The sequence below is a fragment of the Asparagus officinalis genome, chromosome 10 (genome assembly GCF_001876935.1).
Source record: "Asparagus officinalis chromosome 10, Aspof.V1, whole genome shotgun sequence".
Lineage (NCBI taxonomy): Eukaryota > Viridiplantae > Streptophyta > Magnoliopsida > Asparagales > Asparagaceae > Asparagus > Asparagus officinalis.
The window spans coordinates 59590946-59601338 of NC_033803.1; the positions used below are offsets into that span (position 1 = coordinate 59590946).

General features: G+C 43.0%; 1 pseudogene; it reads left to right on the plus strand.

The window, feature by feature from the left end:
• LOC109825738 lies at window positions 449-2302 on the plus strand (annotated as a pseudogene).

Sequence of the window (10393 nt, forward strand, 5' to 3'; positions counted from 1 at the left end):
GGGACTAGTAGTCCCGTGGATTTGCTGGGCAGAGGGTAAGTGGCTCTGCAAAACGTAGAACAGAAAATATACGGGACTAGTAGTCTCGTATATTTTCTGAGTCCGATAACCGTTAGATTAGTTTGCTTTAAACATACGGGACTACTAGTCCCGTATATTTTCTGAACCCACTTTTTCAAAATCGACCTCTTTTTGGCCTATTGGCCAAAAAGAGGTCTATTTTGCTAATTTTTTACCAAAGTGGTCTATTTCGCTATATATTTCATAAACACGGTCTATTTTGCAAAATTTCCCTCTCTACAATCCTCCTGATTGGAGAGAAAACCTACAGTTTAGCTACATGGATTAATACTATTGGTGTATCTTAATAGGCTCCACATTAAAATATTTTTTTATTTAATTTAAATAGGGTTCACTGGCCAGATTTAATTACTAATAAACTGTAGAGTTTCTTTATAAGAAGATCTCTCTACCTCATTTTATCAGCCCACGCATCCGTCCTACAAGCTCCCTCGCCACTAATATTTTATCTCACTCCTCACCACTAAACTCCGTCTCCTTCCTCTCCCGAGATGACCACCGAACACCCCGTCAATCCCCATCCTAGTAGCCCTCTACCCCTCACCGGCATGGGCCACCTCGTCTCCATGTTCGAGCTCGGCAAGCTCCTCGTCGACCACAACCTCCACGTCACCATCCTCATCGTCGAGCCCCACTACAACACCGGCTCCACCGCCCCTTCATCGCCTCCGTCTCCGCCTCCAACCCCTCCATCTCCTGTCACGCCTCCCCTCCGTCGTCCCTCCTCCCAACCCCTCCCCTAACCGCGAAGCCCTCGCCTTCGACCTCCTCCGCCTCTCGAACCCCAACCTCCTCTCCTTCCTCCGATCCTCTCCTCCCTCCGCTCTCATCATCGACTTCTTCTGCAGCTGCGCTTACGACGTCTCCGCAGTCCTCGGCATCCCGACCTACCTATTCTTCACGTCTGGCGCTAATGTTCTCTCCGCCTTCCTCCACTTCCCCAGAATTCACGAAACAACTTCCGCCAGTTTCCGGGAAATGGGACCCACGAAGCTTGAAATCCCTGGAATCCCTCCTCTCCGTGCGGACCACATGCCAGTTCCCACGCTCGACCGCGATGACGAGGCTTATAACGGGTTCCTCCACGCGTTTTGGAGAACAAGGGACGCCAAAGGGATTATCGCTAACACGTTCGATGCCCTTGAGAGAAGGGCTATTGAAGCGATCGCCGCCTGTAATTTTCCTCCGCTCTACTGCATCGGTCCCCTAATTAATTCGGGCAACAAGGAAACAAGTGCTGCAACCAGGTCGGAGTGTTTGAGCTGGCTCGATCGCCAGCTGGAACGAAGCGTGGTGTTCCTCTGTTTCGGCAGTTTGGGCCTGTTCTCCGCGGAGCAGATCAAGGAGATTGCGATTGGGTTAGAGAGGAGCGGGCAGAGGTTCCTGTGGGTTGTTCGGAGCCCGCCGACCGCTAACCCGCGAGGACCGGTTCAAGCCCCGCCCGAACCGGACTTGGACCTGCTCCTGCCGGTGGGGTTCTTGAACCGGACGGAGAGAGAGGTTAGTGGTGAAGTCGTGGGCCCACAGGCCGAGGTGCTGAAGCACGGGTCGGTGGGCGGTTCGTGACGCACTGCGGTGGAACTCGATACTGGAGGCGATATGCGGGGGGGTGCCGATGATCGGGTGGCCGCTGTACGCGAGCAGAAGATGAACCTTGTATTTATGGTGGAGGAGATGAAGCTGGCGGTGGAGATGAAGGGGTACGATGAGGAGAGGGTGAGTGCGGAGGAGGTGGAGACGAAGGTGAGATGGCTGATGGAGTCGAGGGAGGAAGGGAGCTGAGGGAGAGCGACGGTGAAGGCCAAGGAGGCGGCAGTTGCGGCGGTGGAGGAGGGTGGATCGTCGCGTGCGGCGCTGGCGGAGGTTGTGGAGGAAATTAAGCGGGAGGGCAGTGAAAGGGACGGGATTAGTTGTGTCGACGTCTTTGGAGCTTTCTCGTGTACACATGATAATATTTGCTGATGGTGGTCCTTGGTTAATTATTGTCTCCTTCGTCTGTCAGTGGATATCGTATTCTTGTTTCGTGAACTTGCGTATTACATGTGAAACTCCAAAACTTCACTAAATTGGAGTTTGGTACCGTGTCATATAGTTTTATGTTAAAACCAGATAACGTGCTTCGAAGTAATCTGTTGTTAGACATTTATACCCATGCCGATATTATGTGCACGCCCGTCATCTTCTCCCGTCAACTATTAATTGACTTTAATTCTACGCTTAATTAGTATTGAGAGCAATGGGATTAGAATTAGGGATGTGGAAATTAATGGTGTGGATGAAAATAGATTTTGAAATAAGATGAGGTGGTGTAAGTTTACAATGACTTAAACCATACAAATGCTCAAAGCAGATTAAGGTGATCTGGTATCAGCAGATAACTAAGAGCAAGTGCATCAAGCTCCCAGTTGGGAGTCCTAGTCAGCAAGCTCTCAAGAGCTCTCAAGCATTTTAGAATAAAAAATTAAAAAATTAAGTCTTAGGAGGCACTCCTTCTTTTATGGAGCTCCAACAAGCTCCTAGTTAGGGGCTCCAACAATATCAAAAAAACCCCTCTTCTATTTTAATATTTTACCCATTACTTTCAATTACATTTAAACCTCTTGTATTTTATTTCTAACCGTTGGATACGGCCTTTGAGGGAGCGCACACGGTCTTCGAGGCAACCCACGGCCTTCGAGGGAGCGCACACGGTCTTCGAGGTAACCCGTGGCTTTCGAGGGAACGCACACGGTCTTCGAGGTAACCTGCAGTCTTCGAGGTTGGGCACGAAGTTCGAGGTATCGTAAACTTTGACCGTCAACCGACTGATTCCTATAAAATTCGATGGCTTCTCTCCTCAACCCATCATCTCCGAGAATAAAATGTCTAGCTCATCTAGCTCTAGCGATGATGAAATGATGAAGACGTTCTTTCTTATGGGAGCTGTTTTCATTGAGGAAGAAGAACAAGAGAAATGTCCAACTTCAGTTCAACACAAACGACGTATCGTGCTCCATCGAAACTGACTGGAAGGCCACAATCGGTTGTTCCAAGATTATTTTGCTGACGCACAAACCTATCCTCTTTATTATTTTCGTCAAAGATTCAGAATGACGCATTCGTTATTCCTTCGAATCCACGACGCAGTCGTCGAACATGACAAGTACTTCGTCCAAAAGAGGAATGGTGCTGGACAGTTAGGACTATCTAGTCTTCAAAAGATTACTGCAGCTATGCGGATGCTCGCATATGGAGCATCCACTGACTCCGTTGACGACTAAGTTCGGATCGGTAAAAGTACGTCGCTTGAGAGCGTGAAGAGGTTCGTTCGATCGATTATAAACATCTTTTGAGAGGAATACCTTCGTTCACCGACTAATGAAGACGTTGCATGCCTGCCCGAGGAAGGTTCACAACAAGGTTTTCCTGGTATGCTTGGGAGCATCGACTGCATGCACTGGACATAGAAGAATTGTTCAACTGCCTGACAAGGTATGTATACTGGATTTTTTCATGAACCTACAATTATTTTGGAGGCTGTAGCTAGCAAAGATCTTTGGATATGGCATGCCTTCTTGAACCTACAATTATTTTGGAGGCTGTAGCTAGCAAAGATCTTTGGATATGGCATGCCTTCTTTGGACTGTTGGGGTCCCACAATGACCTTAATGTTCTACATCGTTCACCGATTTTCGTACAACTTGCGGAGGGAAGAGCTTCACCGTGCAACTATACTGTCAATGGCCACGAGTATAATATGGGATACTATCTCGCCGACAGGATTTACCCAGAGTGGTCCACATTAGTGAAGACTATTCCAGCACCTAAAGGAAACAATCATAAGTACTTTGCTCAACAACAAGAAAGCACAAGAAAAGATGTTGAGTGAGCTTTTGGCGTGTTGCAAGCTCGATTTGCGATTGTTCATGGACCAGGACGTTTCTGGCAACCTTGTGTGCTGAAAGATATCATGACAGCTTGTATCATAATACATAACATGATCGTTGAAGATGAACGTGATTGTCAATTGGACAACAACTTCGACTTTACTGATTCGGTACCAGTCGTTGAACCTTCTCATGTGCAAATGGTGCCTCTAACTGAGTTTATCCAAAATCATCATCGGATCAGGAACACGCAAACACACAAATCACTAAAAAATAATTTGATCGAGCATCTGTGGCAGCTCAAGGGATCCATCGTCGAGGATTAAGTTTCTTTATGTCTAATGTAATTTCAGAAAAGGAGTTCAAGTTGTTGTACTATGCCAATTTCATTTTCAATAAAGTAGTTGTTTTCATTCAATGCCAAAATTTTCAACTTCAAGTACAATCATAAATCTAATACAAGATAATATTTGATAATTAGGAAGAACTAATGTGGATGCGATGCGAGTACAATATATGATAATTAGAAAGAACCCTTGGACATCCACCTCTCCAATATCTCTGCCTAACGCATTTCAAAGTATTATCGTTGAACTGAATTGAGTGTTGAGAGATCTATCTTCATGATATCGTCATCTTGTTTCTTCTGTTTTAGCTCTATTTTTTGATTGGTGGTTTGCTTCATCCACGCGAAAGCCTCTCCTATGATGGATGTAGCGGATCCAGAGTTTTCCACATTTTGTTTCCTCTTGAGCATTGCTGCTTTCCTCCCTTCAGGCCTTACTAACACATCATCCGAGTCGGTGTTCAACTCGATGGGGGTCGCTGGCATGGAATTGTTTGGTGAGGAATCAGAGTTTGTGGTTCTTCTCAGCTATGATCGAATCTTATTGTAAGTTTCCATTTGTTGGATCCACTTTTGATGATGACACAACTCAACCCAGCAATGATCAAACACAAGTGGTTTACCATAAAGAGATTGGTATAATTCTTTTACTTCTGCAGTCTACACAAGAGTTAAATTTAGAATAATCAAACATAATTAAACATATATATTCCTCTCTTCAATGCTATGTTGCTGACATAAAAACATATAAGTTAAATATTTACCTGGTCAATAATTCTCGTACCAGATCTTTGTCTTCCTTCAATCTGAGCAACACACCCGCAGAACTTGTTGACGGACAGTTGAATCGTTGACCAACAATGCATCATTTGGTTTGGTGTGCGGCTCGTTAGATCGGTGGAGTATTGGATAAAGTAGTCGCTAGCTCTGTGCCAAAACTTATCTTTGTGTTGCCCTGTACCTTGGATGGCGTCTTGGCTCGTGTTCAGCTAAGCAGACACAAGAAGCTTATCCTCGTGGACAGTCCAATTTTCGAACCGCGTGTAAGCCTTCTTCTTCTTTATGGTCGGTGTTTCTTAAGATGACACTTGTTGTGTTTTCGATTGTGAGAACTCGATGGGGTTACCTTCTTCTACGACTTCTGTATAGAACGACGGGTATAAGGTCGATTCTTCACGAGAACTCGATGGGGTTACCTTCTTCTACGACTTCTGTATAGAACGACGGGTATAAGGTCGATTCTTCACCGGTAAGGAGTTGCGAATAATAGTTTTGCGACTTCTGTATAGAACGACGGGTATAAGGTCGATTCTTCACCGGTAAGGAGTTGCGAATAATAGTTTTGTGCGAGATCCATGAGATTTGTAATTTGATAGGGAAATATAAAGTTTTTTTATGAGAGAGTTGTGTGGAATGATTTGTGTATTGAAGTGAAATGAATTTATAGATGATTTTTTTACTGTTCATGCTATTTTTTTAATCCCAACAGCTAAATTTTTTAATGGATGAATTTTTCAGCTCAACGCAACGGCACATTTTTAGAACTTTTCTCTTCAATGGTACATTTTCATCTCAACGGAAACATTTTCACCTCAAACAACGCAACCAATTAAAAAAAAATCCAAAAACCCCTCTTCATCTCAACTTCGACAGACCCAAACCCCACCCACTTCGTCCAAACCTAACCCCAACCCCAAATCCTCTCCCTGCGACAGACCCAACCCCACCTCTTCGACAGACCCAACCCCAACCCAAAATCCTCTCCATCGACGGCGGTGACGGCAGCGACGGCGTCGGCTTGCGGAGGCCAGTCGTCGAACTCTTCGCCACCATCATCTCAGGCTCTGACGCAGGAAGCACGCCAGTCTCCTGACCCGCCCACCATCATCTTCGGAAACGGCCAGCATCTCAACTGAAAATGCCACATCATCAACCGAAGTTTGGGGGGGGGGGGTTGTAAAATCTTCCCAGTTGGGAGCTCCCAAGCGCTCCACAAATTTATGGAGCGCTTGGGAGCTCCGAAGCTCTCCACCGCCACGTCGGCCTAAGGAGAGGGGCTTGGGAGTCCTTCAGAGCTTGCTGGAGGGGGGTTGGCAACTTCCACGGCCACGTCAACCTTGAGAGCCTCCTTCAGAGCTTGCTACCCTTGCTCTAAGTGGTAAAAAGGTCCATTCGCTGAAACTTTGACCTACTAAAGAGGCAAAAAATACTTTTTGGTATTTATGTTCAGAATGATTGAAATTTTGGGTACCAAAGTGCCACTAAGTTTTTTTATATCGATCCTTTAAATTTTAAATGTTTTTTAAAAGCACATATTTTTTAAATAAGACATCCAAGTTTCATAAATAAATCAAATAGATCCATATATAAAGATTCCTGTTGAATTCTCATCATGTTTATATAACCTTGACACCATTATAAAGATTCCTGTTGAATTCTCATCATGTTTATATAACATTGACATCTTTGAAACATGAAGTTAGTATAAAAGTAAAACTAAACAAACATAGTGTTGGCGCCTGTGGTTAAATTTGGAATAATACAGATATATAATAGTAAAAGCTGAACAAAAAACTGAAGTACAATAATTTAAAATTTTCAACTCAGTTGGTGTGCATTTGTAAAACGCTGTGCTTAAAACATTATTTGGCCTACTCCGATGTAAGGATCCCAATGCCAAATTGCTTCCAGGAACAGCAGTCCAGTACTCTGGTGTGCACCGACCTAGCTAGTACTGTCAAGATCTCCTCGATCTATAAGGCAAAGATCTCCTCGATCTATCAGGCAAAGATCTCCTCGATCTATCCGACAAAAATCTCCTCGATCTATCAGACCTTCTCGATCTAGGCATTGTTCCTACAAGCACTAGCTATTCTACAATATATATATCTATATATATTTATTGTTGTTTTTGGAATGAATTTTTTTTAAGGATTTAAGGTCTATTTATAGCGTTTGGGAAAATACTATGCACTAATAAAATAATATAGTTTACTATACATGTGGGCCCCATGTCCAAAAAATTTCTCTGAGTTTGGCACCGCTGAAGAAATTTAAAACCCTCATGTTTTTACTATTCATTAAAAGAGACAAAAAATTTCCATAGCCGCCCATGTGTGAGGAAAAAACAATTGTGTGTGGGACCCAATTAAAAAATATCTAACAATCTCCCACATGTTTTTTAAACTGGTGTCTTGTAATAGTGTTGTTGTTTCAATCGTTGTGCATAAGGTAGATGTCATAAGGACTTGGATCCCCTTTAGACCAACTGAATAAAAGATAGGTGCATGGTGTCGTAGAGACTTGAACCAGCATATGTCTAAAAATCCAGTGATCACATAAGATTAAACTTATCTGTGGTAGTTTTTACTGTGAACCACATTTGCCTTTGCCTTTTCCTTTGCCTTGCCTTTATCTTTGCACATTTATGGCCCTGTGCATGTCCTGGTTTCTGCTAGGGCTCTAGGTATCTTTCCACAAGACACCATATACAGGAGACGGCCAAATCTTCACTCATGCATAGATGAGTTCTTTAGGCATGTTTTCTATCAAACATCCCGCATCTGAAATGCTTTGAACTCATTAAAGCTTAAGAGTCATCCTCTCTTATTATAGGATTCTAGGTGATTCCTTCAGGTGTGTTTCCTATCTAACACCCCGCATCCGAAATGCTTTGGACCCATTAAGGCTTAACAGCCATTCCCTTTACATGATAGGATTCTAGGTGAAAAGATCAAAGTTTTACTCGGGTAGTTCAGCCAGATAAGGATAGTATTAGAGGTTGATCAAAGATCAATTAAGTACCTCGTTCCTTACAGAGCGCGTTACGCAACCCCCAAACCTTGCCTTAGACACCGACTAATCCAAGAAAACTTGAACCCTTTCACTTGTAAATCTTACTTGACTTTTGAACCATTTATCTTGTAATTATTAGCATAAACTTTGAACTAATAACTTGATGTAAATGGTAAGTATTTGTAAGACTACCAATTTTTGCAAATCTTACATGACTTTTGAACCAATTATCTTATTATTAGTAGCATAACTTTGAACTAATAACTTAATAAACATGGTAAGTATTTGTAAGACTTACAAAACTTTGAGACCCATTCTAGCAGACGTCCTTTCGACTATGTCCTTTTTCAGACCCTTAGTCAAAGGATCAGCTACATTCTCTGAAGATCGGACGTCAATCACAGAGATGATTTCTTGACAAATGAGCTCTCTCAAATAGCCATGCTTCAGACGAATGGTCCGCTTCTTTCCATTGAACAACGAGTTCGCTGACACAACACTCGTCGCTTGATTATCACAATAGATAGTAATTGCGCCTCGTAATTCTGTCAATGGAGGGTCTCGGAGAAAACAACTGAGTCATTCAGCTTCATCTCCTGCAGCACAGAGTGCGAAGAACTCAGATTCCATTGATGACTGTACAATCATTGTCTGTTTCTTAGACTTCCACAAGATGACAGCTCCACCCATAGTGAAGACAAATCCTGCAGTAGATCTGCAGTCATCTGGTTCTGAGCACCAGCTCGCATTTGAATAGCCTTTGATTGCACCCGGATATCCAGTGTAGAATAAGCCCAAACTTGTAGTTCCTTTCAAGTATCTTATCAATCTCTGGACAACATCCCAATGAAGCTTTTCAGGATTACTTGTGAACCTACTAAGCATTTCTACAGCGAATGCTATATCTGGCCTTATGCAGCTCATCGTGTACATAAGACTCCCAATGATCTTTGAGTACCTTAGCTGCTCTACTGGTCTTTCAGTGTTTGGTCGAATCTTCTTATTGTAATCATACGACACTGACAGTTCTTGCAGGTCGTAATAGCCATACTTTCTAAGCATGCTCTCGACATAATAAGATTGGGACAATCCAATACCCTCTTTAGAGTATATAATTTTAATTCCGAGAATCACGTCCGCAGTTCCAAGGTCCTTCATATTGAACTGTGCTGAAAGAAATTTCTTGGTAGATATTACTATCTCCAAATCACTCCCGATGATAATCATATCATCCACATAAAGGCAGATAACCACCACATTTCCTTCAGCGACATTGATGTATAGGCACTTGTCAGTTTCACTGACATGATACCCATTATTGTGAACAACCCCATCAAACTTCTCATGCCATAGTTTCAGTGCCTGCTTAAGTCCATATAGAGACTTAACAAGTTTACAAACCTTACCAGCTAGAGCATCAAGTCCTTCTAGTTTCTCTATGTAGATCTCTTCTGTGAGATCTCCATTGAGAAAGGCAGTCTTTACATCCATCTGATGTATGGTGAACCTTTTAATCGCCGCCCATGCGATAAGCATTTTGATGATAGTGATCTTACAAACTGGTGCATAGATATCAAAAAAATCTATACCTTTTTTCTGAGAGAATCCTTTCGCCACTAGTCTTGCTTTGTACTTTTTAATAGTACCATCAGGACGGAGCTTCTTCTTGAAGATCCACTTGTAACTGATAGGCCTTGCACCTTCAGATACATCCACCAGCTCCCAAGTATGATTTTGGATCAATGAATCAATCTCATCATCTATAGCTTCTTTCCACAGAAGAACGTCTGTTGACTGCATTGCTTCTTGAAAAGTTTGTCTTCTGACGCGCTTGGAAGATGGTTCGATAACTCCTTCATCATTGACTTGCTCCTCTTGTGCATTTGATGTACTAGCATTCTCTGCTACATCTTTGAGCAATAAGCCTTTATGTTTGATAAACTTATCCTCAAAGAATTCTGCATCCCGAGCTTCAATGATGGAGTTGGTTCCAAGGTCCAGGAACCGGTAAGCATTTCTATCTCCAGCAAAGCCAAGAAACACACATTTGTTTGCCTTTGGTCCGAGCTTAGGTCTTCTGATATCTGGAATTCGAACATATGCGAGACACCCCCACACTTTGAGACTATCCAAAGAATCTGGATATCCCAACCATAACTAATGAGGAGTACTATCAGTTTTGGAATAGGGTACTCTGTTCAGAATCTAATTTACCATCAGCAAAGCCTCTCCCCAATAGCAGGTGGGTAGACCAGATGTGATCAGCATCGAATTCACCATCTCGGTCAATGTGTGAATCTTTCTT